Source organism: Tauraco erythrolophus, chromosome 1, assembly GCF_009769465.1.
Source record: "Tauraco erythrolophus isolate bTauEry1 chromosome 1, bTauEry1.pri, whole genome shotgun sequence".
In the NCBI taxonomy this organism is placed as follows: Eukaryota; Metazoa; Chordata; class Aves; order Musophagiformes; family Musophagidae; genus Tauraco; species Tauraco erythrolophus.
The window spans coordinates 118313148-118331046 of record NC_141465.1 but is presented as its reverse complement, the minus strand read 5'-3'; the positions used below and the strand labels follow the sequence as shown (position 1 = coordinate 118331046).

The 17899-nt window shown below is 40.0% G+C and overlaps 1 protein-coding gene across 1 annotated transcript in view; it reads left to right on the top strand.

Moving 5' to 3' along the window:
- Positions 1–17899, top strand: part of DDX10 (DEAD-box helicase 10) — a 218175-nt gene that overhangs the window by 143735 nt on the left and 56541 nt on the right. The window lies entirely within an intron of this gene.

Below are 17899 nucleotides of genomic sequence, written 5' to 3'. Positions count from 1 at the left end.
CTGAATACTTGGTCTTGTTTATAACTTGCAGGCAGTAAGATTTTTTTTTTTTTGGTCAAATCTCATTTAAACCTGTTTCTGCTGAACCTTTTCTTTAAACAGCAAGTATTTACATTGAAGTTTATACCGTCCCCTTGTTAGACCCACAAATAAAACATATGCTGTCCTTTTCTTTATACATTACTAATTTCCTAGAGGCTGTTTGTTGTATTGCTTGGTTTGTGATAAACTGAGATTTCATTCAGCCACAATGATTTTTCCAGAATATGGACAGAGTAACGTGTGTCGTTTCTCACGCTGAATCCCCTTATGCTACACATGAATAGTTACGGTTTGTTCTTGGCAGTTAACAAATAACTTACTCCCTTGAGAAAATCGATACTGTTCTTTGTCCGATTTTTGCAAGCCGGCCGTGTGCTGGGAGGATTAAGTGTAGGAAGATGCTTCATTCTGTAGTTCTGAAGTGGAAAGTAATTACAGTTTAAGATGAAAAGCCTAGTTATACTAAGTATTAAGTATGATTCTGTCTTCAGAGATGGCAAGCTATGAGAGCTGTTGGCATCGTGACTCCCCAATCAAGCAATAGAAATTTTCTGCATGTAATTGAATGTATAGAGATGCCTGCTTTTTAATATATTGAGCAAGCATTTTAGGAAAATTATGGAATGAATGATTAACAAACATCTTAACCTAAGGAGAAAACATTGATCAAATCAGGCTGTATTGCATTTGTAAATGCTGCTTGTTAATTTTGCCTCTTTTTAAGGAATAAAAAAAAACCCCAATGTCATCTTTTTCAACAGCTGGAGAAATAAACCCATTCCTTTCAAAAGGATCTGCTTGCTGATGTACTTCTGTCCTATTCTTTGCCTAGCATATGAATGTCTCTGTCTTCCTGGAAAATGAATGAAATTGATCTCTATTGAGGAATGATCTGTCCATGTGGGGGGCGTGTATTTTTGGGCACAGTGTGGGTTAAATGTGGAGCCTCAGCCCCAAAACTCCATAAGATAAAGCCACGATTTGATGCACTTCTGCCCCTCTCCTGTGCAACACTTGCACTTGGAAAGCCGATTTACTAGTCCCAGACTAGTGTGAGATTGGCATATGCTTAGTGTGAGAGTACCAACTGTGCGAACCTGCTATTACTTTGACTTAATTTTATTCCTGAAGCGCTTAGCTCGCTCTCTGCAGGAAGGTGCAAGCCTCAGGAGCTGACATGTCTCCTTGATGAAAACTGTTGGGCCTTTTCTCTTGTTTAGAGGCTATTTTTGCCAGAACTGTGTGCAGCCGAGTCCTGTCATTTTCAGTAGGACTCATTTGAAGGGAAAATGCTTCCACTGGGAAAGGCTGCCAGCTTGGAGCTGGGCCGTTCACGCCTGGAAGTGGAAGGGAGCAGTAGACAGTAGATAAAGGTGGCAGTTTCCGTCTGCTGAGTGTCTGAGGAATTAATTAAGAACACTCCCTGCTTCACAGAATCTTAGAGATGAAGCCACAGCAGCTGAACTTCTCCATAGTCCATGTGGGATATGACTCAAGCAGCTCCTAGGAGACACCCAGGGAAGAAAAAAAAAAAAGAAAGAAACAGTAAACCATAGAAACTATTGAAACAGAAACTAGATTAGAAAATATATGCTGCCTAAGTCAGGAGTTCAAAAATGTTTGCATTTTCATTAACACTTTCAGAATATGGCTTGTGACCTGCTTACTCTGCCATATACAAATCCTTTGGCAATTAATAGCGTTTTCTTAAAAGAGAAAGCAATAAGGAGAACCAAAAAAGCAGAAAAGGTATTTTCAGTTATATTAGTGCAGTTTAGCAGGTGGAGAAAAGGATAGATCAACAATTATGAGCAGCCAGTCACTTTAAAGCACCTGTGGTCATAATTTGTTGTTCCATGTCTACCTACTTTATTCCCCTTGTTTGTTTTATTAACTGCAAGTCTCTCACATTATAAACTCCTTGAGTAACAGAGATATTACTTAGTATCTTTCACTAGTATGCAGCCCACCATGTCTGGCATGACCCAAATGGTAATTTACTTTCCCATTCTAAACATTAAATAATAATTCATCAAATACGACTTTTGCATCTCTGCTTTGGTATAGTTCTTGTTGTCCTCGTTGGTCGTGCCCTGTTGCTGACTGGACAGAGCCTGGCGTGTTGTTCTTAATGTATGCTGGTTTTTCCAAAATGAAAAGAGAATTTATTTGGAACTAAAACTTTATAGTTAACAGTTTATTTATTTTCACCCTTGTAAACCATAAACTTGTGGGATTTAATCTTAGGCTTAATTTAATCTTAGATTCTTGGATTGTGATACACTTAGTTCTAGGATTTCTGTGTCCTGTACGTGTTCATCCCTTTCCTGTGCCAGAAATCTTGACTTCTTGACATTTTTCATTGTCTCTACCTATAATTTTTTAACTCATGGCCTACCCTTTTTACTAACAACTTTCCTTCAGTTTTACACCCCTATATTGTTTTGGGGAGCATCTCCATTTTGAGTGTGTCCCCCACACACACACTTCACTTTACAGCTTTGATGCCTTGCATGAGCGCAGTTTTTTGTCTGTATGCCGATAAAAAGGAAAGATCACAGGAGAGATGGGCCTCCTGCTTTTTTTTTCTGGTGTCACAGGAGCAATTGCAGGGAAGGTTTTTCTCAGCCCTTTCTGTGCTGGGACGGGGCAGGCTCCCTGCAACTGGAATTGAACAACCAAATTCTGGCGCGCTCTGCTGAATATGCTTGAGCAGGGGATTAGATGACTAGGTAGCTGCAGTGTTATTGACTCCACCTTGGATAAATCCCCATGCAATAAATAAACTGGATAAGAAGTGAGGGCTCTTAAAAGATGCTTTGGAGAAAGTATTTCTTGGAATTTAGGACCATTAATTAAATTTGAGTGCAAAAGGCTGTGAAAACAGATAAAAGAAGTTTTCTCTTAGATTCCTATTGAAGAAAAACTTGAAGCTTAGTTTTTTGGGGTTTTGTTTGATCATCAGGTATTTAATTGTCTCTCAGTTTAGGAGAATTTGATTAGATATTTACAAATGCAGTGTTTCAAGATGAAAAAAGTAAATATTTTGTCCTCACTAGGTACCTCAAACAAATTTTGATACTGTGTGCTTGAAGATGGTCTAGAGACAATTAGGCAACCATGTTGTCTTTTGACCAAGAAGTAAAGCATTGTGCAGAAGCAACAGCAACATGGACAGCTGCTCCGAGGCAGTAGCTGGGTGTTATTTAGTGAAGCCAGCTCTGGTCTCAAGCAGGCCATCCCTGATCCATGCAGTGCTCCACTTGTGACTTTGCTTTTTTACTTCTAGTGATGTATCACATACTGCTTTCATAGAATCATAGAATGGTTAGGGCTGGAAGGGACCTTCAAAGGTCATCTAGTCCAACCCCCCTGCAAGGAACAGGGATATCTCCAACTAGATCAGGTTGCTCAGGGCCTCGTCCAACCTGGCCTTGAACGTCTCCAGGGATGGAGCATCCACCACACCTCTGGGCAACCTGTTCCAGTGTTCTACAACTCTCATGGTAAAAAATTTTTTCCTAATATCCAATCTGAATCTACCTCCCTCTATTTTAAAACCATTACCCCTTATCCTATCACAACAGGCCCTCCTGAACAGCCTCTCCCCATCTTTCTTGTAGGCCCCCTTGAGGTACTGGAAGACCGCTATAAGGTCACCCCGGAGCCTCCTCTTCTCTAGGCTGAACAGCCCCAACTCTTTCAGCCTGTCTTCATAGGAAAGGTGCTCCAGCCCTCTTATCATCTTTGTGGCCCTCCTCTGGACCCTCTCCAACTGGTCCATGTCCTTCTTATGTTGGGGGCTCCAGAACTGGACGCAATACTCCAGGTGAGGTCTCACGAGGGCATAAAGGACATTTATTTTAGGTTTCAACCAGCATTTAAAGGTCCTTGCTCTGTAAGCTGCTGTTAGCTACAATGAAGCTGGACAGGACTATATTTCTCCTTTAGTGAGTTTAGTGTTTTGCTATCCTGATGCATTAGAGCAGTAGTGATGTGTTAAGAATTATGAAGTGAGGAAGGTTTTGGTTTCTTCTAAAGAAAATTGTTTTTGTAGGAAGGGCATTTTCCAGGAGCAGTTGAACAGATCTGTGGGTCAAGGTGGGGGAGCAGAGCAGAAGTCAGGAGATGGTGCTGTTTCCTGCCTTGGCTCTCTGATCCTCAGCTATCGACTCCCAACCGTGCAAGAAATAACAACTAGCCTCTAAAAGAAAGCATCAGCATCTGCTAGAAGTAGTTCAGGCAGCATCTGTAAGCAGTGCCAGGAGGTAAAACTTGCTCAATCAAGACAGTTTGGTGCATCAATTCAGCCATTGGCAGTTCTAGAGCAGTTACACCATGCTGCTGTCCAAAGCAAAACAGAAAGACCTGAAAAAGGGCTGACTAGCAGGTCAGAGGCTGTTTACCCAAGGTGCATAAGAAAAATGTAGCCTGCTGAAAACCTGGGGAAATCCAGTGTGAACGCATGCTCCTTAGTGAGAGGATTTTTCTGTTTTGGGAAAGAATGAAGAGAACAAATCATTGGAATAAAGTTGAGCATGGGAATTGTTATCAGGTCAGAAAACTGACCTCTTTTGAGAGAGATCAAAGCACTCCAGGGGCACTTTTTCATAGGAATGACTTCTTGCTGAATAATTGTAGACCATTAAAAGATCAGCAGCAGTATAATAAGTATGCTTTAACTTTTCTCAGGTCCTCTCTTTCTGCTCTGCTTTCTCCCCAACATACTTCGCTATTCCCAGGGGAATTAATACTTGTATATGAGATTTTTACGTATTTTACAAAATATGTACTTGATATACTTTATAATTTAAAGACTTTCACGGAGTTACAGTGAAGTTAGGAGTCTTTGTACTCTGTTATGAAAGGATTTATGTGAGCACATCTACAAAAATACACCTGGGTGAGCAGGAGGCACATACTTAAAGATATGACAGATTCAGGCATTGATATCTGCCTGTATCGTGTCACTGCAGGGTATAATCCTCAGTATAGCATCCTGTTTTCTGTACCTTATGCCATGATCTGTTGAGATTTTAAACAGAAAAATACTTAAAAACACCATTTCCTTTTAGTCTTCAGTACTCTCCATGGGATTTGAGATACGCACGTTGAATGTAGCTCAAGAAATCTTTGCACCGTGTGGCAAAATTCAAACAAGAAAGGGACAAAGTCATATCTCTTGGGTAGCTATTGCTAATAATCCACTGGGAAAAATATAATCTTTAAAATGTGATTAAAATTCTGCATCCACTGTGTATCGTTCCTGTGGTTACTGGAACTGACTTCTGTTACCTGACAGCTCAGCTTCTGCCTTGAACTTTCTTGAGATCTAGCTCGCGACCTGCTGTGTCGGCTGGAAGCTCTAGATTCAGTGTGGATGTGAACAGTAATTTCAGTGTGGAAAGGGTTTACAGGAGTGAAGGAGGAATTTGGTCTGTGCCTCCTGTGAGTACAGGTTCCCAAATACCTTTGATCAGTTTATCACTGAGTGTTCTTGGGAAAGTCTCATGAGATGCCCCCCTGCATACTGATGGGTAATGGTGAAGGTGCTTTGGTTCTGGATCACCTCTCATGACCCTCTCATGGATGGTGTTGAGGAGCCATTGCTTTAGCTCCCTGTGATTTCTGGAGCTGGAGCAGGGTTTCAGGGCTAGATCCTTCTGGTGGTCTGGAGGATGTAGAGATTCTGGAGTTTATTTTGTTCATAGACCTCAGGAGAGGGTTATGTTGTCCTGATACAGCCTCAGGACAGGGTACATCTTGTCTCTATTGTTTGATAGTTGCAAAGGCTTAAAGTTGTTATTCTTCAATAATTATTCTTGATTCTGCGAACCACAAAGAACAGCAAAAAATGAAGCAATGATACTTCTGCTCTGCTCCAGATCTTTCAATATCTGTTGTGCGGGCAACTTACTACTGAAGTTGCCACATGAGTTAGGTCCCTTTTATTAAGTCGAACTTCTTACTTAAAACGATTTAATTAACCTTAGTTTACAAGTAGCTCTGTTTTTTTAGCTGTAAAAGCTAAAGCTTTAAACTGTAAGTAGTTTTATTTATTTATTCATTACAATTTTGTGTTTGTATTGTTTGGAAGCTCTGTGGATAAACAGAGTAATTTGGAATATCAACATTTTAACCTACTAATTTAGTAATTTCAAACAGATTTCTTAAGGCCAAATCATGATTTCAAGTTCAAGTCGTTAAATGGAAAATAAAGAAATTGCTGATTCTGAACTACTTGTATGCTGAAATATTTTAAAAATCAATGTATTCTACAATACTTTAGTTAATATTTGAAAACAGGTATTACATGCCTGTATGGAAATGTTACCTGTATTTGGCTTTTTGAACATAACATGTTGATGATTGCAGTTAATGTAACACTTGAATTGCTTTAACTGAAGCTGTAGTAAGTCCTGCCTTTTCTGCAATTAAGAATATATATGATTAAACTAATATTCCTGTGTCATAGCCCTGAACAAGTAACAAGGAAGGATTCTGATGGATTGATTTGCCAATTATGCACGCTTCTGTGAACCTTTTCATTGCAACCACCAGTGCACTGAGGATTTTAAATATATTTATCAGATTGACCGTTTAAAATAATTGGCCATAGCAGTTCAATTTTGTGAGTATAATATTCACAACTGTTATTTTTAATCATATGTGGTATGTGATGTCAGTCTGCTGCTCTACACACAGCAAGCTGATGCTTTACCAATTGCCGAGGTGATTTCTTCACAGTCGTGGCAGAAGCATAGATTAGGGAGCGCATGGACCTTCCGTATGCCCTCTTATCCCCTGAAGGTCTGCTGGGATGAGGTGGATGCACAGTGGATCAACACAAATCCATCTTCATTACAGTGTCTGACATACCTATGCCCTGCGCTTTGTTTTGTGTGCTTTCAGATTTATGGTAAAGAGAGGAAACTTCTTTTTTCTTTAACCTTTTGTTGTTTTTCTGATTTTTTTGGGGGGTGCAGTTCTAGGAGAGGTTTTGATGCTCCATGTAATAAGGATTTGTAAGAGCAGAGGAACAGGATTTCTGGTATGTTAGGGAGCACGATGGTTATTGTCTTCTTTGATTGCAAATGATTTTCTTAAATTTCTGAGGCGATACTGAAGAAATTTCTCCAGTACCTAAGTTAAACTCCAGAAAGATTACACTGTTTAATTCACTATTCTTTAGGGAACTTTTTGTTTCTAGAATGTTCATGTAAGTTTGATAGCATTGGAACAAGATCTTTGAAGCCATCTTAGACTTCTACTGCTGAGCGTCACAGCTTTTGACATGTTAAAGACTAAACATTTTTGTTTATTTCAGAATCTACAATATTTTGGCATTGGGGGGAAGAAAACTCAGGAATTTTTTTATTGAATGCTTAGGCTATCAAAATTGCAAGATTGTGAATTGAAATAAGTATGTAGCAATATATATGCATTTCTCTCTTCCTCTTGAACTACCTGGGTTTTGTTACAGTTTATTTGAATCATATAGTTACGAATAACTCTTGGTAGCGTGGGATTAAGGAGTGCTTTGGCACTGCTCCTCCCAGGCTCTTGAATGGGGATCAGCAAATAACTGAGTGGCTACTGGGTCGCTGCTTGAGCTCTGTCTCTCCTTTGAACAACGGAGATAAATATTATTCCAATTTATTTTTCCTCTTTGCCTGTTTCTATGGATATTAGGAGCAGGATTCCACCATCAGATTCCTCCCTGCGTATGACAGTGTGGTGGAGCACATGGAAAGCAATACGAGATCTCTGTTAGCCTTGCACAAGATGCTTTTCCGAGGCTAATCATTAAACGCCAGCAGCTAAGTTTATATGCATTTTTCCATTGGAATACACACTTCATCAATTCAGGCAACGTATTTCAGCTCAATACCTGTATCTAGAAAAACAGTAGGTATGCAAGAAACAAGGCGATAACTCTTTGTGCATTGCAAAGTGCAAAGACATATGTTCAAGAGCAAAGACCTTTCCACCTGAGCTTCAGATTTCCATTTCAGCACTGATTGAATGTTTTCTTGCTAACTGTATAGCACCATGTTCTGTAAACTTAAATAGGTGAAGAAGAGACCACTGGAACTTTGTGATCACTGTCCATCAATATGTAAGCATTTCATTTTTGAATATACTCACTTTTAAAGGTGGCAAGTGTACAATTTAAACAAAATTAGCCACTTCAATCTGGTTTGGAATTTATATGTAAATTGGCAGCATCTTTTCATCTTGGCTTCCAAAATTCCTTGTTCAGTTTCTTCACTGATTTGATGCACTCCTCAACAGTCCCATTCTGAGAAGAACACATATGGTCACTTTGCCCCGTCTGACTCTGGCCAAGGAGGAAGAGGCAATGGACAGTGCTGGACCAGCATGTCCACCAGTATGAAGAGTGGAGCAGGGGGAGAAAAAGGGGAAAAAAACAACCCTGTTCTACAGTGTTACCACAGAATCATAGAACGGTATGGGTTGGAAGGGACCTTAAAGATCAGATCATCTAGTTCCAACCCCCGTGCCACGGGCAGGGACACCTTCCACTAGACCACGTTGCTCAAAGCCTCATCCAGCCTGGCCTTGAACACTTCCAGGGATGAGGCATCCACAACTTCTCTGGGCAACCTGTTCCAGTGCTTCACCACCCTCAGAGGGAAGACTTTCTTCCTTAGATCTAATGGAAATCTCCCCTCTTTCAGTTTAAATCCATTACCCCATGTCCTATCACTACACGCCCTCTCCAACTTTCTTGTAGGCCCCCTTTGAGTACTGGAAGACTGTTAGAAGGTCTCCCCAAAGCCTTCTCTTCTCCAGGCTGAATATCCCCAACTCTCTCAGCCTGTCTTCATAGGAGAGGTGCTCCAGCCCTTGGATCATCTTCGTGGCCCTCCTCTGGAATCACTCCAGCAGCTCCATGTCTTTCTTGTGTTGGGGACCCCAGAGTTGAATGTGGTTTTGCAGGTGGGGTCTCACAAGAGTAGAGGGGCAGAATCATAGAATCATAGAATCATAGAATCATAGAATCGTTAGGGCTGGAAGGGACCTTCAAAGGTCATCTAGTCCAACCCCCCTGCAAGGAACAGGGATATCTCCAACTAGATCAGGTTGCTCAGGGCCTCATCCAACCGGGCCTTGAACGTCTCCAGGGATGGAGCATCCACCACCTCTCTGGGCAACCTGTTCCAGTGTTCTACAACTCTCATGGTAAAAAATTTTTTCCTAATATCCAACCTGAATCTACCTCCCTCTATTTTAAAACCATTACCCCTTGTCCTATCACAACTGGCCCTCCTGAACAGCCTCTCCCCATCTTTCTTGTAGGCCCCCTTGAGGTACTGGAAGACCGCTATAAGGTCACCCCAGAGCCTCCTCTTCTCCAGGCTGAAGAGCCCCAACTCTTTCAGCCTGTCCTCATAGGAAAGGTGCTCCAGCCCTCTTATCATCTTTGTGGCCCTCCTCTGGACCCTCTCCAACTGGTCCATGTCCTTCTTATGTTGGGGGCTCCAGAACTGGACGCAATACTCCAAGTGAGGTCTCACGAGGGCAGAGTAGAGGGGGAGAATCACCTCCCTTGACCTGCTGGCCACGCTCCTCTTGATGCAGCCCAGGATGCGGTTGGCTTTCTGGGCTGCCAGCGCACATTGCCGGCTCATGTTGAGCTTCTCATCCACCAGCACTCCCAAGTCCTTTTCCTCAGGGCTGCTCTCAATCCATTCTCCGTCCAGCCTATACTTGTGCTTGGGATTGCCCCGACCCATGTGCAGGACCTTGCACTTGGCCTTGTTGAACTTCATGAGGTTTGCACAGGCCCATCTCTCCAGCCTGTCAAGGTCCTTCTGGATGGCATCCCTACTCTCCAGCCTGTCAACCACAGCACACAGCTTGGTGTCATCAGCTATCTTGCTGAGAGTGCACTCAATCACACTCTCCATTGTTGTAACTATCCTTTAGACATTTTAGCCTTAGTAAACAGACTCACTGTATTAAGTATAATGATATTTCATTTGTTAATCTGCTTTATGCTACTAATTAATAGTGTCTAGTAACCAATATTTGAAATTTCTCTCCCTCTAAAGCACAATTTTTGAATCAGTTGTACCAAGCTCATTTCCTGTGTTCCGTATATGTTTTGAGCAGCAAACCAAGTTGTTTATTAATGTGCATTATTTTTCTCTTTGCTTCACCACAGTCCTTTGATGCCTTAACCAATATAGTACAGTAGAATTGCATGGAACTGAGCTTTTGATGATTTTAACCCTCTTTTCTGCCTCCATCCTCAGTTCTGAAGATGTGGGAAACTCCAAGCAATCCATAAGTAATGATGTGAAGCTTGCAGCAGCTCTCACACAAAGCTTTTATTTAGGCAGGGGAAGTTCTTTCTCGATTGGTAGGTTTTCCTCTGTTGTGAAAAGCGTGTGTCTTCACATACCTCAATTCTCTCTGTGGTTGCATTTCACAAGTAATCTGGATCAGACTGTTCCTGTTCAAACTAGTTTATTTTGCATCTTGATTTGTTCTGGTATTGCTCTGAGCCACTTCCGAGCTTTCCTTATGTGTTTGAAACTTAGATTATAGACTTCAATGTGGGGATTCTCCTTTGTTGCATATCTCAGGTATGAGGTTTTGAAGAATGAGTTAATTGGCTTTCAAATGTGTTTTGATGATGCCGACACCCTCATGCAATAAGGAATCATAGTTAGCTTTAAATTAAGCAGCTCTGTTTTCTCAGCGTCTCTCCTGTTTATATTCTTGGAATGTGTTGCTTGCAGTGTTGTACGTAGTCTGCTGTAGCTACTCTCAGCAGTCGTAATTGCTACTGGTGATGAAAATTGATTTGTGCAATCAGAAAACCATTATCTGCATTCTGACTGATAATGCTGCAGTTGCCAACATTTTAAAATTCTTCTGATGACTGTTTTCAGAATAGTCCAGGGTCATGTAGTCACCAGGATTCCAGCTGCTTTATGCTGAGTCTTATGTGAGCATTAGAAAAAAGGGAAAAAGCTCTTAATGACTCTTTCAATATTCTTTTTTTCCTGACAGTTTTTAACGATTTAGTGTTTTGTCAGAGTCGTCCTTTGCCAGATATACTAGGTCAGGAGTAGTGCAGTATCCCATGTTTTACCGCAGTGTGCAGTGTTTATATAAGGTTTTCTGTTCTTTAATACTATCAGCTGCATTGATAAACCAAGCAGTTTGTTATTAGAAAATGCCAAACTAGTAACTAACACATATGGTTATTTAACAGACGGCATGGGGAGTCTGGTAAGCCCTGTAATTCCCCCAAATGGAGCACTCCCTTTTATTTGGAGGGATCCGTTAGGACCTGTGTCTTCCTTTGTTGACTCCAGGTCTCCCTCGAGGTTTCTTTTCCTTAAGGCAATGCACAATTCTTGTTTTTTGTTTTTCCTCCATTTAATGTTTCCTTTCCCTGGTCTTCTATGAAATTTTTTGAGGATTTCCAGGTTTCTTATTTCTTGCTATTTCCTTATCTCCTATTCTGTTTCTTCTGAAGGAGCTAAATTCAAGCTGCTCCTGCTTCTATTTGGTTACTTTCATTCTGCCTTGTGGAAACCAAGAGCAGAAGCAATGGGAAACAGCAGGAAGAAAGGTAATAGCATCATCTGGGAGCAAAGCCTTAGGAAATGTGCTTAGTAGTTTTAGGGAAAAGTTTTGTGTGTGTTTGGTTGTTTGTTTGTTTTGTTTTGTTTTCTTCTTTCAGTACTGTGTCATATTTTCCTGATGTTCCTTCAGATAAATACATACTGGTTATATTTTGCTGGGCCAGGCAGTTCCAGTACTGCTGGGTAAATGATTTTTTCAGTTCCGTCATTGTAGGGAGAGCTGGAAGAGGTTGTCTTTATTACTCCTTGCACATATTTATCTTCTCATGAGAAACCTTTTAGTAAAAGAGCATCAGTAAGGGTTCCAAGCTAATTACTTGTAAGCTAAGAAAAGCCAGAATTGAAGTTGTCAGTGCTTGTCCCTTGCTGTATAAATACAGTGATGCAGACCAAGAGAGATGACTCTGTTTCTCTCTCTCCAGCCTGCACTTCCAGCTGAGCCAGATCCTCAACTCGGGGTCTGCTTAGAGTGTAGTAATGAGTGGAGGAGACTGTGCACTTTCCAGGTATTCAGTGTTTACGTTTGCTTATGATGTGAGTGCCATCTGTTAGATAAATGGATTAAAAATCCTTTGACAAAGAAGTGCACATAAACTGTGAGCTGGACTGTTGCTAACATCCTTATCTCTAGCGTTTACTGATCTTTTAATTTATTATTATTTTTTTAATCTTTTGTCTGTATTTCCCAGAATACTTTGATTTCGTTCTTTGCTAACATTTATTTTGCAAAGCGGAGTTAGATCCAGGAAACCCAAGTTCTTTTCTGGACTAGAAATTGTGATACGTAAATTGTCTTTTAAACTGTGCTAGAACAAGCATGGACTTACATGACTCCTGGTTGGTTTGTTGGTGTGTGTTTGTTTGTTTGTTTGTTTTTTAAATTATCTCTAAGAGATGTAAATCCAGGGAGCCTCAGTGTAGTTGTGGAACTATGTGCTGTTCTGTTCTCTCTCTCAGCCTAGAAAGGATGTAGTAGAAAGAGATCCAGAAAACATGAGGAAAAACTCAAAAAGCCTGATGTTAATGGAGAAAAAAGATAAGTGAGGGGAGATACAGAGACATTTCCTGACTGATGGAAGTAAGAAAGTACAGCTCGTTATTCTTCCTAGGGAAAAGTCCCCCAAATAAAGTTCCTTCTGAAACCAAGCTGATGCTGCACCGCATGGCACAGTGGATTTGGCCCAACGACAGGATTGAGCTCAGCTTCCTCTCCTCGCCCCCACCCTGTGCAAATGACGTTAAAAACTGGCAGAACATGTACATGAAGCTGGACGCAGAGAACATGGAGCAGTAGGGTGCTGTTCTCCAAAGTTTAGACTTAAACGTTAAGAGCTGCTAATCAAAGGCCATGAAGGATTGGCTTGCAAGTGTTTTGTTTGCCAAACGTTTGAGATTGGGCTTCTTAGCTTGGGTCTTTGCCTAGTATGGCTTCTGTCCTTGTTGTCATTAGGAAATGTGGTTTGCTATATTGTGACAGCTGAGAACTGCGTCTTGTGTATGAGTTAACGCACAGCTGGGGTGACCATGCTCATGCCAAACTTTACACGCAGGTCTTGCAAAACTGTGTTGTGGCATTCCTACCCATCTTTTTTCTTTTTCATGGTACCTGAAACTCCCTGAAATCTGGAAATAGTTTTGCTTTCTGGTAGCTCCTTAGATGCCCAGGTGTCAGTGATGATTCCTGTTTCATAGATAATCACAGCCTGGTTTGCTGTTTGCACTGTATTTGTCTGTAGTCTCATTTCCTCTTTTGTGTTTGTGCAGTTTCTTCCTTTTTTGTTTGGTATTTCTCCTTGTCTTTGAACTTCCATTTTATTGAGGAAGGGGGAAATTAGTGTCTTCCACGTGAGATTTTCTAAATTACTACTGCAGAATTGAACCGTATCTATAATAATGTGAGATTTTGGTTTTTTGTCTCATTGTTTTCCATTTAGAGCAACTGCCAGGAAGGGGACCTTGTAGTTACAAGGTTTTGTACTTGTTCTGGGCTTCTCTTGTGCAGAACTTTCCAGCCATTGCCTTTGTGGTGGTAGATATAAAATATAGTCAACTGAGCCTTTAGACTGATGAGAGGTCACCAAGTCTCCTTCTGTTTGTGACATGGGTGAAAAAGTGGTTCCATATCTTCTGAAATGGGTTACTGCACTTTCACGGTACATTGACACTGATCTTCCTCTTGCTTTATGTTATAAGTAGAATTGCCTTGTAAGCAGTTGTGCAAAGCAAACAGTTACTACAGATAAAAAGGTAGGTTAAGCATTTGTCAGTAAGGAGAAGAATCTCCATGAAAAGCTGAAAGAACATCTCTAATCCTATTTGCTACTTGATTTTTTTCTATATGTAGTTATATGGATAGCAACACAGCAGTTTTATGAAGTACTCCATTGATATATGATGTTTACGTTAGTTTGTTGTACAGTATTTCAGTATATTATATCAAAAAATCAGTTTTTTAAATGGATGTTCATAAGGATGAATTGAGTTAAAAAAATCAGTCAGTAGCACGTAATAGGATTAGACTTCGTTTATACAAGTGTATTGCTCTCCTCTGTTTGTTCTTGTTGGACAATCTGCCAAAGCCTTGAGATCTTCAGCGAGAGAAATTGCGGGTGGACAAGGGAAGGTGATTGATTAATTACAGTCACAGTCAACTTGCGTTTACATGATTAATATGAGTGGCTGTTTGAGCTGAAAGCTCATGAAGATCATTAGGCTTCGTTTTAAATCGCAGTCTTAAACAGTCCATTTTCTTTGATAATTCATGTGCTGTTAAAAATGTTGAAAGTTATTAGGGTTTTTTAGTTGCTGTCATTTGGTATTCTAGCAGTTCTCATGTCCGCAAAGGTAGTGCTTAGGGTAATTATCACTGTTCAAGGTGTTGACTAACTTAGGAAATGCACAGAGTTTATGAAATTAATCCTTCCCAGGCACTTGTGCAGCAAAATTCTGTGAATAATAGGAAAGATAACCCACTTCTTTGGTTAATACTATATTATTCTGATTTAATTTTAAAAATAATTCATGTGCTATTGTTGTCATATTTCGTTTAGAAGAACTTTCAAGTTCACTGGTATTATTTTTCTGATATCTCTTTAGGACTTGCCACTGTTTCTGTGATGCTGTTACCTCTAGAAAGTTAAACTGGATAAAGTCTAGTTACCCTTGATGAGAAGGACAAATGGAGTAATTATCCCTGAGCTGATTTGACCAGTGAGTTATTAGGCAGGATCATCATCTGAGCATGCAGTGAGTGTTGGGAAGTGTTTTCCTCTCAAAGCAGAGACTGTAGGTGAATGTATCTTTCTAAGAGTGTTATTTGTCAGACTTTGGTCAGAAGATACTTTATACTCCTAGAGCTTAGTTTTTAGTTTCCTGTGCAACAGCAAGGAAAACTGAATAGGTGGATTGAATGATTACGTGATCCAGGGAAGAACACAGCTCTGTAGATTAGGCTTAGTCTTAGTTATAGCTTATTTTGAGAGCTCTTGCTTGCTTTTGTACAGCACTAGAAAACTGTGCTCAGGGCTTGAAATAGCTATTCTTGTGCTTTGTTACAGGTACAATGAAGATAGTGTGTATAAAAGTGGAGGTATTCTAAGAATTAATGTTTGCTCAGTGCTTTAAAATAAGAAGTACTGGTGTAGGTGCTTAGTGCTACCTGAGTGTGGCTGATTTAGCTTTGCTCTCAATTATTAATTTCTGACAAAAGATCTTGTCCTTTTAGGTGTAAACATATAAGTTTTTGTTTTTTTCCAAATGAATTCTATCTCCTTCGAGGTATGAACATTTTATTAAATCACTTTGTATGGAGTTTCAGTTAGACCGTCAGTCATGTGTTCATCATACCTATTTTGGACAAATATGCAGTACGACGTTCCCAGGTCAAGTCTGCTCTTCCTCTTTATTTATGGTAAAATATGAGCATGTTAATTATCCATTTGCAATATCTGAAAATGTGTCCCAGTGTGCTATCTTAAAAGGTTATTTTTGTGTAGTTTTACTTTAAGGAACAATTCTATTTATGTATTAGGTTTTCAGTAACATTAAATACTTTTATTGTTACTTCTGACCGTATTACTGAACAGTTGCCAAATAGAAACGTTATGTAATGATTCTAGCCATATCTTGGACCCACAAAGATTATGAGAAGTTTGCTAGTCACAATTATGCAGATTTTTCACTTTGGTACCTGTTTGCAACGTTCCTTCCTGAGCAGCACAGCTTTGTACAGTGGCAAAATTACTGTGATATTATCGTTATACCCAGTAGAACTGCATAAAGAAGGATGCTGTGGCATTAAAGAGGTGAAACAAGTATTGGAAACTGGCTTCACTGAGTTGGGAAAAAGAAAAAAGAGGCTTGTTGAACATTTTGGCACTCGCCTGTCCTTCCTTGACTTCCATCAGGACCTCATTAAAAACAAAATCTTTCAGGTATGATGTGAAAGGGCTCTATAAGAGCACCTTGCTGCCATAATAACAAGCATCATAAAAATTAAAGTTGCATGTATAAGTAAAATAATGTTATAGGTGTATTGCAAGGCACTACCAAAAAGAAAAGTGATTTTTTTTTCTTCTTCTGTCTCCCTCTCAGTAAGCCATTACCAGTCTTGTAGACCTTGGAGAGACTCTAAATATTTCAACAGAACTATCCACAAAGGAATTAGGAAAGCACAGCAGCAAAAGTATGAGCAAGTTTAACCGAAATTCAGAGGCTTCCCATGGTGGAGGATCAAAGACTTTACAGTTTGAGACTAGTTCTCTTGGCTGTGAGTAGATCAAATTGAGGTGTGTGTTAGAGTTGACCTGGTACACTTTTTGATGACTCCTGTGGAGCATCACTATTAATTTCTACCTTTTGAGAGTGATACACAAGAGCAGAAGAAATTAACCTTTCTTTCTGAACAAGTGAAGAAGTAGATGTTGATTCCGCCCTGCCAGTGACTGGAGCTGGAAAAAAAGGAATGCTCATGCACCCTCTTCATTGCTAATTTTTAAATGTCCTTGTGCGAATTTCTGAGATTGAAAAGCTACTGCAGGAAGGGAGTTTATGGAAAAAAGACATTTTGAGGCTTGATCTGGAGCGATGAAACTGTGCTCTCAAGAACTTTTGACTGATGGGACCTCAACAATATATGTCAGTAGATTGTGCCATTTGATGTACGCTTTGTTTCTTCTTTCTGTGTTTGAAATTTTCTTTTAGCTCTACAAAAAACATAATATTGTTTCATTTCTGTTTCTCCCTTCGTGGTCCCTGCACAGAGTTGCTCTGTCTCATGGAATCCTCTTTTTGTTTTCTCTTGTCAGTTGATTATTCAAATATAGAGTTTCATAGAAATATGACTGATTCTCTGCTAATTTGACAGAAAGTGGCTGAAAGCATTGCTTTTTACCTCTTCCAACTTCTCAGTTTTAAAATAAAAAATTGTTTGATATTGTTTGAAATGTTACTTCCATGTCTTAAATTGTTAAGGAAAGGGAGCTACTCATCTTAACCAGGATGCGATCTGATACTGCACCTCAGAGTCATGGTTCTGGAAGTTAAGCAGTTATGGCATTTTCTTAAAGAACGTCAGCTCAATGTTCAGTTGAGCTCAGCAAAGGAATGATTAGAAAAGAAATACAGAATAAAACAAGACGTGTCTGCAACCCTGCGTTTCTGGGCAGCCGCTCTGTGAAAGGGTGTAGAGTGAGTGGGACAGATGCAGAAGGTGATGCACAAAGGTACTGAATGATTTCTGTAAAACATTCTGTCTTGGAATGTGGACAGTTAAACCCACAGGAGCACGTGTGCTACTGCAGCCTGTTGGAGGAACTGATAGAAGGTTTGAAACAGGGAAATTAAAAATCGAAAGACAAAAAAATTGTAAATACATACAGATATTTTTTGCAAAAAAAATAGTGACATTTTAGATCATATTGTGACTGTATAATGAGAAATCTAAAGTTTGATTTGTGTTTAAAAATAGAACAGACAAATTTAGGGAGGCATCAGTGCTCCATAGCTGCCCAAATGCAGCCTCTGCTTCAGGACATCCTCATCTGCTACTCACTGAAGCTGGAAAGGTGTAATGGGGAAGCCCCCTTCTGAAGGTTCTCTCTTGCAGAATTTGGCTCAGCTTTATCTACTAGGTTTCTGAAATGATCTTTTGTCCTGTTTCTTTTTTTTTTGGAAATTACTGAATTTTTTGGTGGTTGTTCCTGTCTTGTTTACAAACTGTTATTTCCTCT